The sequence below is a fragment of the Theobroma cacao genome, chromosome 1, assembly GCF_053813885.1.
Source record: "Theobroma cacao isolate CCN51 chromosome 1, ASM5381388v1, whole genome shotgun sequence".
NCBI classification, from domain to species: domain Eukaryota; kingdom Viridiplantae; phylum Streptophyta; class Magnoliopsida; order Malvales; family Malvaceae; genus Theobroma; species Theobroma cacao.
Window position 1 is genome coordinate 35302269 of NC_142639.1, and position 15934 is coordinate 35318202.

The window sequence follows — 15934 nt, forward strand, 5'->3', positions numbered from 1 at the left end:
AGGTGTGCCATTGTTTCGCGGGTGTAAGAGGGGTGCTCTTTTCCAATATATGGAAAAGAAGATTCAAAATAGGTTAAGTTCTTGGAAGGTATCATTATTGTCTTTTGTTGGTTGATTGACTTTGCTCAAGTCTGTATTATCAACTATTTCATATTGGTGAAATTATGCAATTTGTCCTTATATTCTATTAAAGTGGCAGATTTAATCTCTATACAATAATTGGTAAAAATTGATTCCTTGTACTTTCCAAAATTGACAATATTAGTCAAATATGTTAAAACTTTTCTATTATCTACGTTGATATGACATTTGACTGCATTGACATGGAATTTTCTTACTAATGTGACATTGAATCTAATAACATTGCTATGATGAAGAAACATTTCATGAATGATACAATAATACTGTTGATATGAAGTGATCAAGCTCTGATATGAAATTTATAAATGCGGACTTGAAGTTATCCAATGTGAGCTAATGATTTTAAATGGGATTGGAAAAAAACATATTAAAAATATGAATAGATTTAACTCTTTTCATTTTAATCATCCCCTTCAAGATAAAAAGTATGATTGGAGAAGCTCGACAATCATAGCGTTTCGGGGAAGACATTAGAAAGTGGAAACAGAGGCTATTATCTATTTATGTGGGTAACTTGAGCCCTAGGTTCACATGGAACCAGTTTCAAAAGATTTTTCAAGCTTTTGGAGTAGTTGTTGATATCTTCTTATAGAAACCTCATAAAGATAGCAATCGTAGCAGTAGATCAGTTTACGCCTATCAGATACCGCTCGCCAAAAGAAATGAGGAAAGTCATTGCTCAAGGCAATGGTACGATCATCGATGGGCGTCAAATCCTTGTTAACAGAGTTATCTCTGTGAAGCCGGCTGTGGGAATCAGAGCTGGGTATAGAAAAAGAGCCCACGGATTTTACAAGGAAGTCCTGACTCAGAGCAAAAACAATGACTTGAAACAGTAGCAAACCAAGATTAATCTAGAGTGTGTTACAACCAAGCAGCTAATTGAGGTGGTCAATAACAGTGTCAATATAACTGACAGCAACATCAAATGGGTTTTCCAAAATGCAATTGCCATCATGAGAGAAACCTACTCACTAAGACTCATTCAAGCTAAACTCTATCACCAGGGCATCCTTGTCACCATCCATCCACTTGGCACTTTGAAAACCTTTCTCACATTTGAGGATGCTAATGAAATGCGTGTCATTCTTGATAAATGCCCTGATCTATTTACTGCTCGGTTTGACTTTGTCACACCATACTCTCAGTTGGTGGAGAGGAAGTAAAGACCTATATTGGTTACAATTGAAAACGTTCCACCACATCTACGGTGTGAAGATAATTTCAGGGAAATTAGTAGCTTATGGGGGAAGGTCATCAAGGTTAGTAGCTCCACTTGTGCATGACAACGACTTGATATTGCTAGAGTCCTAGTCTCAGTCAATGTTGTTTGCTTCATTCCGAAATGGAAGGAGATATCCATCAATGGATATAGGGTGGTCGTTTAACTAACATTGATAATCAGGACCTTGACCTTTTGACCCAAAATCTAGCATCTTCCTTTGGTAACCCACAGTTGGAGAGCAATGCCTCTGGTGGTGCCCGACAAGGCAGTAACAGGTGCTCTGACAGAGAAAAGAGTCCTGGCACTAATTCCAAAAATCATTGCTCTGACAAATCCCTTAAGCGAGAGTTTTCAAATTTTGAATGGTGTAAGGGACAAAGCTAAAGCCCACACGAACCCAAGAACTATAAAGCCGACTTCAAATCCAAGGCTGAGTAAGAGCCTCTCCCTAGTATGTAAGCCACACATACTTTATGACCTAATGGGATGCTTACGTGAGCAAAATGACCCAATCAAAATTAATGAGGACCTAGTGGTCCTTGCTAAAACCTAAATGAGCTATTATGGTGGGGAAGAGGAATGACCTACTACTAACTTTTCCTAAATTGAACTCATGGGCGAAGTTGCCAAAGGAACGAGATTGACCAAAAAGATGCTTATGTGGCAGTGAAAATTGACAACGCCTCTAATAGTTTCCTTGAGAACCTTAATCAAAGATTCCATGAAGGTAATCTAGCGATAACGACCTCCACAGGTTTTGACTTGACATTGGAAACTCATGGGTTTGAGAGAGCCGCACAAACGAAAAGGGGAAATCCAAGTAATGAATCTTTGTTTGATTTTGGAGGACTATTGGAAAATCTTATTCCTAAGAATGAACCCCTAAGTCAAACCGAAGAACCTGATTTTGCTGTTATGGAACCCATTACAACCTAAGTGCCACAAAGAGGCAAGAGTCGATCTTCACAATCTAGGGGTATGGGAAGAAAAGGTGCAAAGGGGTCTATAAATACTAAGTCCAGAGTAGTAGGTCAACCAAAAGAGCTACCAGAAGAGACCATTTCGGATAGTGATATAGCCAAGCGAAATGAGGCCATTCTAAAAAATGCGGAGGATACCCTATTTGTTGAAAAAGAAGCAAGCATAGTATTTGAGCAAAGTGATAACGAGATGATCAGCGTATTCATTGCGCTAGAGGAGAAGGGTTACGGATAAAGAAACATTCATCAACAGTGAGCCACCTAATGGTAAGCTAACGAATCTTTCTTTTGTTGCTTTCATTTCTTTTTTCCATGACTTTAATCAGTTGGAATGTAAAGGGTTTGGGAAACTCTGAAAAAGAAAGTGCAGCAAGAAAATTGACAACTCAACACCAGGCAAAAATACTTCTGCTTCAGGAAACAAAGTTACATGATATCTTGGTTAGTACTTTCCAAAAGTTGTGGCGGAGTGGAAACTTTAACTGGTTATCCGCTGACTCGGTGGGTGCTTCTAAAGGTCTTATTCTTGTTTGGGAACCTCAATTTTTTACTCTCGAGCAGTCGATCATTAATAAAAGGTTCATTCTCGCCATAGGCAACCTGCAGGGTGTTAGTAGCAGACTTGGTATTGGGAACATGTATGCTCCTAATGATGAGTGAGAGAGATATATCTATTGGGAAAATCTTCAAGTTACATTACGGGCATGGGAGGTCTCCTGGTTTATAGAAGGGGACTTTAATGCTATCAATAATCCTTATGAGAGAACGAGTTGTGCTAGTGTTGACTGTTTAATGGCTAACTTCTGTAACTTTATTAAAGAGTCAAGCTTGATGGATATCCCAATGGCAGGTGGCAAATTTACATGGTGCAGTTTTCTGGAAAGTGTCACATTTAGTATACTTGAGCAATTCCATTTTTATATTGAAATTTTGAAAGCTTTTCTTGACTTAGCCTAGAAATGTCTCCCTACCTCCATTTTTAACCACAATATGGTCCTCATTTGTATGGAAAATTCCAACTGAGGGCTTAAACCTTTTAGGTTTTACAACCATTGGCTAAATGAGCATGACTTCAACAATATGTTTATGGTTGCTTAGAAAGAAACTGAATGCTTCAACACTAAAAAGGCAACAATACGACATAAATTAAAAGGTACCAAAAGCTTCATTTAAAAATGGCGAAAAAAGACACTAGGGAATGTCACTAATAGAATTAAGCCCCTTAAGATTGAAATCCAACAACAGATTGATGATGTAAAACAAAGGGTCCCTAGTGCTGAAAAATGGAATGTCATTAAGAGTCTTAAAAGAGATTTGTGGAATCTTTTCAAGGTTGATGAAAGAGCATGGCATCAAAAATCTCATGTTAAATGGTATTTGGAAGAGATCATAACATGTGCTACATCCATAATTGTGCAACAGCTAGGCATCGGATGAATTATGTAGGCAAAATCAATTATTGAGGTAGGGAGATTGAGAATCCGTAGGATATCATAAATGCTTTTGTAGTCACTTTGAGAACCTTTATGAGTACAAAGTTGTTTGTAAGCTTAAGAAGCTAAACTATGGGATCTTGAGTCTTTCCACTCAATCCGTTGCTTCCCTTGAAACTCCTTTTACCAAGGCTAAAATTTGGGATGTCGTGAATAGCTGTGATGGCTATAAAGCTCCAAGGCCAATTGGATTTAACTTTCTTTTCCTTAAACGCTAATGGAACACTATCAAAGTGGAAGTGATGCGGTTTGTTGATGACTTGACCAAGTTATGAGTCTAATGGGTTTTGGCAGTAAATGGCATTCATGGATTATGGGATGTTTTTCGATTGACCCTGTCTCTACCTTGGTTAACGAATCTCCCACCAAGTACATTCGTATGAAGAGCGGTCTTAGGCAAGGTTGCCCTCTATCACCAATGCTTTTTGACTTGATCATAGAAACCTTAGTGCCCTTATGTCTAAGGCGATTAATAGGCAACTCATTAAAGGGATTGATGTTGGCCTTGTCAGTATCTTTGTTTCTCATCTTCAATATGTGGATGACACAGTAATTTTCTATGATCCTAACCATCCTTTTCTTTTAAACACTAAAAGGTTATTATGATGCTTCCAGGTAGCTTCTGGACTCAAAATCAATTTCCAGAAAAGTTCTCTATGGAGTAAGGGTGGACCCGAATCTTGTCGCCATTTGGGGTAATATCATCAATTGCAGAGTTGGCAATCTGCCTACTGCTGTTCAATTTTTTACCCACGCAAGTATACGTATCGTAAAGATAATATAGTGATGAGTAGAGTATCGATCCAATAGAGAATTGAATTAATTCTTATTATTAACTACTAAAATTAACACACCTTAATTTTATCTAAACAATTAAAATTAAAATTAAAACTAATAAACTAATAACTAAGCTAAAATATATCAGCAAAATTATTTTATTAACTTCTAGTGGTTACCAGACCTAAGATTATGATATCTCTCAATACTTCATCTGAATATTGTCTTTTTCTCTTAACTCAGTTTAATGGATTAAGTTGTTAACCTAGAGTCCTAAATTATTTACAAGTCTCTATTGAGTTTCTCATAAAAATATCTCTCTCAATTAATTTACTATATGTTTATACAAATTAAATTGAAGAAAGATTTATTAAGTTCGTGCTCTAATTTAGGCTACGTATGGCTTATAGATGTATGTCTACCCTATACGCAAATTAAATCACCTAATCAACTAAGTGCATTCGATCATATGTTATTCTATTCAAGGTCTACCTAAATCTCCTGCATCAAGGTTTAACCTAGTTTTTCAATTTAATTTAATTGGTGGCCAGTTAATTAGAAGTATTAAGAATAAAATAAAATAAACAACTTAAATCCATCTAACATAAGTAAAAGAGAGATAAATATATCAGACTACGTATTGAGTTCCATCATAATCTTAAATTAATAATTTAGTTTCCCATCAAGTCACACATCATCATTAAATAAATTTTAACAGTAAAAACAAAACCAAGAAAATAAGAGAATAGCAAAAAGATAGATAAAACCAAGGATTGTAATCTTGATCTCCAAATCTCCTTGAATCTTTCAAATTCTTCTTAACTTTAATGACTTTGTAGTTTGACTCTCAACTGTCAATCTGGTGTTCCGTTCCCTCCTAAAAGTCTTTTGAAAGTTATTTTTTTAAGGCTTTGAAGTTACGCCAAGTTGGATGAAGAAATAAGTCAATTCCAATAAGGATTTTCTTATCAGACTACGTGGGTTGCGGCCTACTACCTCAAAGTCACGGCCTGGACCATTTAAATAGCATAAATCGTAATTGTTCTAAGACTACTGCAGTGCTCCAACATCGACAAGATTTTTTACCACCTTTCAGGTTAAAATGGGTGAAGTGGTAAACATAAAAGTTGTAACTTTTTCGCTTATCTTTCCAATGGTCTAAGAATCATTTCATCTAGAGCATTGTAGAGAGTTATGGTCAAAATAACGAAACATGTGCAATAGAAGTCTGCACCTTAAAATTGCTCTCCTTCTTCCATTAAAATTCTTTTTTCGTCAAACACCTATACAAGTACAAATAAATCAATAACAACCTATCTTAATCACATTACACCAAATTAAATATAAAATTAACTAAAATTAGATTGACTCACATAAATTAATTAATTTAAAATAATTAAATAAAATCTACTAATTTTTATGGATTACTACAAGAACTAAGCTAAATTATTATCAAAATTAAATCTAAATAACTCTATATTAGAGAGTTATCACTTGCCACCTACCTTGGGCTTCCACTAGGGGCTATTTTCGGGTCCTTTAGTGCATGGCAATCGGTCATCAAAAAAGTTAAATGTAAACTCCCTTCATGGAAAGCTAAAACTCTCTCGATGGGTGGTCGTATTACGCTCCTCAAAACTATTTTAAATAGCCTACATTTATTCCACATGTCGCTGTTCCAGACGTCAGTCAAAGTCAAAACAGCGATCGAAAAAATCCTCAAAAGATTCTTGTGAGGTGGTCTTAACTTGGTTCAAAAACTCCATTATATCAGCTGGGATGCTATTTGCAATCTTGGTGTCTTTGGTGGTTTAGGGCTGGTTGACGTTGGACTGAAAAATAGAGCCTTCTTGAACAAATGGCTATGGCATTACGATAATGAACCAAAGAGCATGTGGAGACGAATTGTTGTTATTAAATCTGGTTTGGATCTAAAAAAAATCCTGCTTGAGCGAGGTGCCCTGTGTAAAGCCTCAAGTATGTGGAAAAACATTACCAAACCTCCTTGTGGCTCCTACGATTATAGTTCTTTTGTGACAGAAGGTATAGGTCTATCGTTAGGTACTGGTTGTCGCATTGACTTTTGGAACAACGAATTGGTTCATGGTGTCATTCTCAAGCGTGACTTTCCCGAATTTATAAACCTGCTTCTGACAAAGATGGTTTCATTGATCAGTTTGGTGGTTGGATTGATAATAAATGGCGTTGGAATATTGAGCTTTGTAGGAATATTTTTGGATGGGAGCGTGATCAGTGGGAGAGCTTTAACAACCTGATCAATGTGCAAACTCTTAATATTAATTTTCAAGATTTGCTTATCTGGAAAGGCAGCCCTTTAGGCAATTATTCTCCCAACTCCTTTTGTCGACAAGTCCTCACATCCCAATCTCATCCTACTGAACATTGGAAACATATTTGGTTTGGCCTGGCACCCCTCAAAATTGAGTGCTTATGTTGGCAAATTCTGCATGGGCGATTGGTTGTGAAAGATGTCCTTACCCGACGTGGTATTATCGGAGTGGATAGTGACGTGCCTTCTCTACTAGGGTGAAATCGAAATGGTGAGTCACCTTTTTTTCAATTGTGGCAAGTCTTGGCTCTTGTGGCAGTATTGGGGTGCCCTTTGGAATATTCATTTGGTGTATCATAATGATCCTCGGATTTGCTTTTTGTCATGGTTAGATGTGGCTGGCTCTCTTAATAATGGGCTGATTTGGCGAATGGCTTGGTATGCAGTCTTATAGACCATATGGACTACCAGAAATGAAGTAATATTCAAAGGTAAAATGTGGGATGATGAGCAGTTTTTTGAGTTAACAAAGCTGTGAGTTGCATGGTGGGCTAATCCAAAATGGCCTAATCACAATATCTCCATTGGTGACTTGGCTAGGTTCCAGAATGTGGGAACTACTCCTGCTAGATGTAAGCAAACCTCAAATACAATATCTTGGTCCAAACCACTAGTGGGGAGTCTCAGTTTTAACATAGATGGAGCTTCTCGAGGTTGTTCGGGAGACTCAGAAATTGGAGGCATCTTGCGCAATGAGCACGGGGATGTCCTTATCCTCTTCTCAAAATCTATTGGGGTGTGCGATTCAAACAAGACTGAGCTAATGGCTGTTAGGGAGGCCGCTCTCATTTACCCTGCATCTAGGTGGTGTACTTCTCATTCCCTTTTTATTGAATCTGATAAACAAAATGTTGTTAATTGGATCACTTCCCCTAACAAGGTGCCATGGAGACTAAGACAGCTGATTGCTCAAACTCTCAATATTCTCGGCAAAATTAAGAAGTGGGACATTAAGCACACCATGGGTTTAGCAAATAATGAAGCAGACACACTGGCTAAAGAAGGCGTTCTCAGGACAGTTGATTTTTCTTTTTTGAGCCTTGATGTTGGATCTGCACAGGAGATTGAGGTAATTAATCCGACTTGATTTTTCCTTGAATATTTCTGCTTTTATTTGTCGGGTACCTCAGGATGTTTGGATTGTTTTGATGGTTGAATGTTTGCCTTTTTATGAGACTGCTGCTCCTCTGGACTACTACTTAAGATCCATCTGTTGATATTTCTTGATTTTCCTCCACTAACTTGCCGAGTGTACGGTTCATGTATAGGTGGATTGTGTTCCCTTGCAACTTTTTGTCTACTGCAAGTTTTTGTAAAAACGTTATGGGATTTCTTGTCCCTTTTATTTAATTATTTCATCTCTTGACTTTAAAAAAAAAAATTCTAAGATTTAGGAAAAAAATATTGTGAGATAGAAAAGAATATAAGTTTTGTGCTCTATAATTTAAAACAGTGAAAAGAATGTTATGAAACGTTTTTTTTGACAAAAAAATTAACACATCATCATATTCAATGCTACATCAATAAAAAAATATTATATTAACATGAATATGAGAAAAATTTTAATACTGTTAATGATTGAACTAACATTATTAATTTAAAAAGTATAAAGATTCAATTTTTACAAATTATTATACATGAACTAAATCTATCACTTTGATAAAGTATAAGGACTAATTTCATAATTTAACCTTCCATATTATACAATGCAAACAATGAACATTCCTCTTGAAGTTTGTATATAAATTGAGTCTGCTTGCCGTAATTTTTGATGGGGTGGAGATGTAACCAATAAGAAAGTTCATATGATGAGTAGGAAAAAGGATTGTAAACCTAAAAATGAAGGTGGCTTGGGTATTAGAAGTTTGAGAAAAATGAATGACGTTTTTATGAGCTTTATGAGAACCAAGTATAATCTAAGTTCCTCTTTTGTTCCTGATGACCTTTTTTGTTTAGGAGCTTTAACTTTATGGACTTTTATATCTCGACTATGGGAAATATTTAGAAGAAATATTCGATGGGTGGTGGGTGATGGCGCCCGTGCGACAAGATTCTAAGAAGATATTTGAATTAGTGATCGTCCTTTAGGTGAGGTTGCCAAGACAATGGGAGTAGACATTACTAATCAGAGTTGTATTAAGGAATTTATTCTTCCCAATGGTCAATAGGATTTCGGTCGAGTTGGTTATGCCTTACCAGTGGAGGAGTTTAATTTAATTTTTAATTGCATTATACCTGGTGCCTCGTCCATGGTTGATGAACCTTATTGGGCGTTATCATCTTTTGGTGAATTCATGGTGGCTTTGGCTTAGGACCTGTTACGGGGCTGTATGGTTATTGATGGTGATGAAAATAGGGGTTTGTGACGCTTAATATGACATTGGCATGGACCATAAAGAGTTAAAACCTTCCTTCTTCATAGCTTGAAAAATGTCTTCTCCCTAATATGGAGAGGGTGCGTAGACATTTGTTTAATGAAGGATTATGTCCTCAATGCAGAACTGGTGATCGAGTCAATGCTTCACGTGTTGAGGGATTGTCCAACGACAGTTGAAACGTGGAACCGAATTGTTCCCCATGGTGAGGTTCCTTGTTTCTTTATTTCATCTAAGGTTGATTGGATTATATACAATCTTGGCAATAACAAGTTGAAATTTAACCATATTCCATGGAACGTTGTGTTTGGAATTGTTTGTTGGTTTATGTGGAAGTGGAGAAACTCATTAGTGTTTGGAAGAAAAATGCTTGCTGCTGCTGGTCGCTTGAATTCGATTATAAGTTTGCCACTATTGTTCATAATGCTAACATGGTTAATTGAGGAGATGTTGCTTTAGCTGCTTTTAGACGTCAGGAAAGTTCTATAGGTTGGTACCTTCCAAGTGATAGCTGGATCGTGTTAAACTAGGATAGTGCTTATAAAATGTCTATGGGACAAGCTACTGATGATGACGTTTTGCGTAATGCTTCAGGTGGCTAGCTTGGTGGTTATACAATGCGGTTAGGTGCTTGTACAACATAAAGAGTTGAGCTCTGAGGAGTGTATAAAGGTTATTGCTTTCATGGGAGTTGGGCTTTAAAAGAATCTTTGTGCAAGTAGATAATTTGTAAGTAGTTCGAGCAATTACTTCTTCTGGTTTACACCCATGTCAAAATTCCAATCTAATCAATGCAATACGTAGCTTGATGGAATGGGAATGGGAGGTTGTCATTAAGCATATCTACAGAGAAGGAAATTGCCTAGCTGATTTTATGGTGAACTTAGGCTTTTCGCTCACTGGATTTACTCTATTTTTAATTCTCCTCCTTTCAAAGCAAGTGATCTTATGATGTATGACATGTTGAGTGTTAGCTTCCCTCGATTAATTAGAGTATAAAGAGTTTATTTTTTCAAAAAAAATAATATTATATTGTAAATTATCTTAATACATTATTTATTTTTGACATGACAGATTTTTTTTAAGGAAAAAAATTTTATTAATTAAATTCTAATTAGACAGGAAAAACATATCCTCAACATATCGTTTATCAGAAAGTTCCTAATATTGAGTGGAGGAATATCATAGAATACATAATCATCTTCTATATCAAAACCCCTGTTAGCCATATAATTGGCTAGGGTATGTCCTTCCCTAAAAATATGTTGCATTCTAACATCCCATTGATGCTGAAATAGTTGTTGAATGGCTTGAATAAGATCGGAGTTAAAACATGGATGACAATTAGACGAAGTGATGGCCCGCAAAGCTAATTTGCTATCCACTTGTAGCTCGATTTTCTGATAACCCCTTTTGTTAAAACCTTTGAATATTCAAAGGATGAAGATGATGAACAGGGGAGAGAATAGTCAAGAGAGAAGAGAGAGAAAAAATATTCTTTACTCAGAAAAACGGCTTCTCCATTACGCTGCATTTTTAACAACCAATATATGCTGTTCAAGGAGAGAGAACATGAAAAAAGGAAATAGCAAACCAGATGAAGCCATCTGGCATTACAAAGACTAAGTGTGCTAGAATGAAAAACTTCCTGGCACAATGACTCGTACACTACCAATACGACACAGCTTCACTAATTCAAGCAGTCAAATTTGACTTTTCAACCAACATAAAATAAACAATAAAAAAACAAACAAATAAAATTGAATCTGACATCTTATTCTTCTTCCTTTTAAGCTTCAAACTCGTGAAATCACCATTAGCTCTTCCTCTGCAGTAGCTTTATTTGCATATAAAAAGACCATCAATATTCAACACACCTCCTTGGTGTTTGAACTGCAAATCCCCAACTCATATCTCAAAAACATGAACTGATCCTTACTTAGACTTTTAGTAAAGATATTTGCTAACTGCAGTGTAGTGCCATAGTGTTGAATATCAACTTCTTCATCTTTCACAGCCCTTCGGATTGCATGAAACTTCACTTTGATGTGTTTTGTCCTGTCATACTACACAGTGTTTTCAGCAATTGAAATAGCAGATTTGTTGTCAATGAATAGCAGTGTACCCTTCTCATAGTTATACCCCAGATCATGAAAGACTTTTCTCAACCAAATCAAATGATTTGTAGCAGCAGCAATATATTCTGCTTCTGCTGAAGATTGAGCCACCACCTCTTGCTTTTTTGAATTCCAACTAAAAACTGCACTGCCAAGTGAAAAACAATAACCAGATGTGCTTTTAAAATCATAAAGACTTCCTGCCCAGTCACTGTTACAATATCTCATAAGAACAAAGCTTTTCTTCTTCTCAAACTTCAAGCCTAAATCTACTGTTCCTTTAATGTACCTCAAAACTCTCTTAGTTGCTGCAAAGTGAGTTTGTGAGGGACTTTGCATAAATCGAGACAGCAAACTAGCAGAGAACATGATATCTGGTCTTGAAGCAGTTAAATAAAGTAGACTTCCAATGATGCTTCTGTACATTAAGCTTTCTGCACTTGGGGTACCATCATCCTTGGTTAATCTATAGTTTGAAGCTAAAGGAGTATCCACAGCTTTACATTTCTCCATGTTAAACTTCTTCAGAATTTCATCTGCATATTTACTTTGATGTATGCAAATATAATCTGACCTTTGAATGAATTGTAACCCCAAAAAATAGTGCATCTCTCCCAAGTCAGTCACTTCAAATTCTTTCATCAACTTGTTCTTAAAATCACTTAAGGAACTAACATTTGAACCAGTAAGCAATAAATCATCAACATATAGAGAGAGAATTACCTTGACTGAAGTTGTAGGGCTGCTCACATACAGTGTAACTTTTGAGCAGAAGCCTAAAATTTAGGGGTCCAAGACTTTTATAAAACGTTTTTGGCGAAAAAAAATGTGAATGAAAAATCCCATTTAGCTTAATTAGATCCATGAATCTACGGGATATCATTTACCACTAACTTATAACGAGATAGATTGAAAGATATCAGGTAATTTATGATAACTCTAATACCATATTTAAAATAAAATTTTGTATTAGATAATTTATACAATCATCTTAATATCGATAATCAAGCTATTAAAAATTATCAAAAAAAAAAAGAAATTCATGTTTAGAATTGTCCTAACTCGTAAGAAATCTAGTTTTGCTGCGGACCATGTCTTCAATCTCGATGGTAAATCCGTTTAGATTTTTGTTAGAGTTCTTTTAGGTAACCTTGATGTCAAATCGGCAATCCAATCAAGAAGAAGAAAGATATCGGTGCTTTGTTTCCTGATATAAATACGAATTCTTTCAATAATTCAATAACTTTCCAAAGTCAACATGTTCATTATTTTTCAACTGCCACTCATCGTCAGGCTGTTTTCAATATTTATATACTTCGCATGAATGCCTCAATTTAGAGGTAACGCATTTTCAAATCGTTTTCTCTCTTTAATCTTTATTTATTTGGTCAATTTGTAAACATAATACTACATAAATTTTTTTGCCTTAAAAATATTGTAAAAGCATATTTCCCTTTCTCCCATATATAAAATTCATTAATTTATCATCTCGGGTCCATATTTGTTAACGTCCATGCTATGATAGGGCTTCATCCATTAACATTAGATATTTTCATATAGCATATCAATCAACATTTAATTTAACCAAAATTTTAAGCGTTGATTTGTTTTTCCACATGTTAATAGTACTTTCTTTTTTTTTTTTCCATAAACTCAAAAAAGAAAAGCTTTGCGTTAACATCTTCCAATCAACTTGATTTTTTTTTTTTTTTTGCATTGAATGATGACAATTTGAGGTTATATTAAAATTGTGATATACAAAATATTTAGCGTTTTTCCCCTGCGTGATGAATTATTATTCTTTTAAAAAATTGAAATTTAAGATTTTAATTCAGATTTTCTTATACTTAAAAAAAAGAAAATTAAGACTATTGACAATATCAATATATCTATAATAAAAATATAAAATTCACAGATGATATCCTTTTATTTATTAAAATTAATTGAATCATTGATAAAGTTTTAATTATCTTTTATCTACTCGAGTGTATATGTGTGTGTGTATATATATATATATATGTTAGAAGATTTTAAAAATCGACAATGGTTAATTCAGTTGTCTTTCTGCAAAAGCAATAGATGTTGTTGTGGCTGTTCTTGCGGCCAAGCGTCCATATGCATGAATCATGCATCTTGCTTTGCTTCCTTCATCCAAAAGAATAAATGAATGAAAGAAAGAAAAAAATCATTAAAAAATTAAGAGGATCCTACATGGAGAAAGCTTCACCTTTGACATATGAAGAGTTGATTAATAGCATGATGTGCCTGCTAGAAAAGGAAAAGAAATGAAAGGGGAAATTAAATCTGGTAGGAAATGTATACTATGTATAGTGCTCCTATTTTTTGTTTGGTATAAAGGAATCACTAAAGAACAAGAGAAATTAAACCTATGTTTAATTTCGCTAAACTCGTGCTGATCCACAAGCATAACCTGCTTTGGGTCGGATTTGTTATAAGCTCGGAGCTGAGTCTGAAATCTATTATTTCATTGAGTAAATAATTAATAAATATTTATATTATCGACTCAATGATCCTGTAAGTTGTTAGAGTACAGGAAAAGCAAAAAGTAAAAGCAATAATTTAAATACTTTCAACAAATGTTTGCTTTGATATATAATTTTGATAGATTTGTTAATTGTTTATATAGCACATAAACAAGTCCATTGCACGTAAATATGTGTTATTAATAACATTTTTTATAATATTTTGAAGTATAATTGTAAGTTTTTATTTTTTTTAATATAAGTAATTCAATAATAGAAAATTCAAGAAGCATACATAGAATAAAATTAAAATTTTATTATCTAGAAAAAAAGAAATTATAAATATTAGGGTTAAATACTAAACGAAAACCCTGAATTATAGTATTTTACGCGAAATGACTATTATTCTTAATTTTATTATACCTAAAAAATCCTTATTGTATGATTTGTACTTATAAAAACCCTTAACCCTAATCTAAAAAATTGACAAACACTATACTCAATGTCAATTGATATTTTTTGTTAACATGATGTATTATGTGGTTATGTGGTAATTGATGTAGCCACGTCAGTTACCATGTGACGAGCTAGCCACATCATTAAGGCATGTCATGTGCCACATACATAGAAAATGTATGTTAGTATTTGGTTTGACTATTGTTAATTTTTTTTTTAAATTAATGGTTTGTGTGGTACAAATTAAAATATAAAAATTTTCTATGTATAATTAAAGAATATGAGCTTTTTCACATAAAATGCAACAATTCAGAAGTTTTTTTATTTTACCATTTAAGCCTAAATATTATAAATAATAGAAACTCACTTTGAATTGGATTAGAAATATATATCTAACTCAAATACTAATTTTAAAATTAATAAGTTTTAGATTTTAAATGCAAATGCTTTTAAATATAAAATTTAAATTGTATATATAAATATTTTTATTATATTTTCAAGCAAGTTTTGATATGCCTTGTTGGAGTTTGGATATAAAATTCAACTATCTTAATGGTTTTTAATCAAAAGTAAGAAGTAAATGAAATTATAGGAATCTTTAACTAATTAAATTAGTCTACATATTTTTTATTATAAAATTAAAATGAAATTTCTCAAATAATGTCTAAAATTACAAGGAACTAAGAAGAAAGAAAGGAAAATTATTGAATATTTTAAAAATAATTTATAATTTATTTAAAATATTCAAAAATTTTAAATATGTTTTTATTGATCTGAATGACTGAAAGATTAATTGAATCAGTAATCCAATAATTTGACATTTTGAACAAATCATTATTCGGTCTAATGCTAATGACTATGGTATAAAGTCACATTTGCCTCTCAAAATATAGGAGAAAGAGCATAAATCACATGAAGAAGCCAATGATGTTAAAACGTCTATCTAACTATTGTTAGAAAATGAGTTTTGTTTGTACATGGAGATGTTTTTCATTGTTTAAGTGGACTCCTATTGCAGGGAAGAAGATAATCACGTGTAAATCTGTCACGAGATTCATTAGTCGATGCGACACCATTTTTAATGTTACAAGTTAATATATAAAATGTATCTCTTTAAAAAAGAATACATTCATTGATTGTATTTGGGTCAAAATGGTACTTTAAATCTCATGTTTCATTTTCCTATTGGTTTAAATTGTTAATTTTTTGTCAAGGATTTTCTCTTTTCCTATTGGTTTAGATTGTTAAATTTTTATCAACAGTTTTCTCTTTATAACTATATGATAACCAATTATTATCTTCTGAAAAAAACAGATTTATGATGAACATAGATATTATGTTATTTTTAGCTTCACTTTCCTTTCTCATTATCTCTTTATCAAAATTTCTGATTTGTTATTAACATAATAAATTTATCAAAAAGCAAAATTTATCAACTATTCTCTTTCCTATTAGCTTCTGTAATGGTCTGTTTTGAATCTGCTTCAATTGCTAACTTGTGAAGCCCGACGATGCCATTTGAATTCCAATTCTCAAA

General features: G+C 33.8%; 1 long non-coding RNA gene and 1 pseudogene across 1 annotated transcript; one reads left to right on the top strand and one right to left on the bottom strand.

The window, feature by feature from the left end:
• Positions 1 to 7056: 7056 nt before the first annotated feature.
• On the top strand, positions 7057 to 10276 carry LOC148764769 (uncharacterized). The gene is made up of 3 exons (XR_016024153.1): positions 7057 to 8035; positions 9466 to 9830; positions 9936 to 10276. It is a non-coding gene; the product is annotated as an uncharacterized LOC148764769 (long non-coding RNA).
• A 1131-nt stretch (positions 10277 to 11407) lies between these two features.
• On the bottom strand, positions 11408 to 11971 carry LOC18613378 (secreted RxLR effector protein 161 pseudogene; annotated as a pseudogene).
• Between the last annotated feature and the right edge of the window lie 3963 nt (positions 11972 to 15934).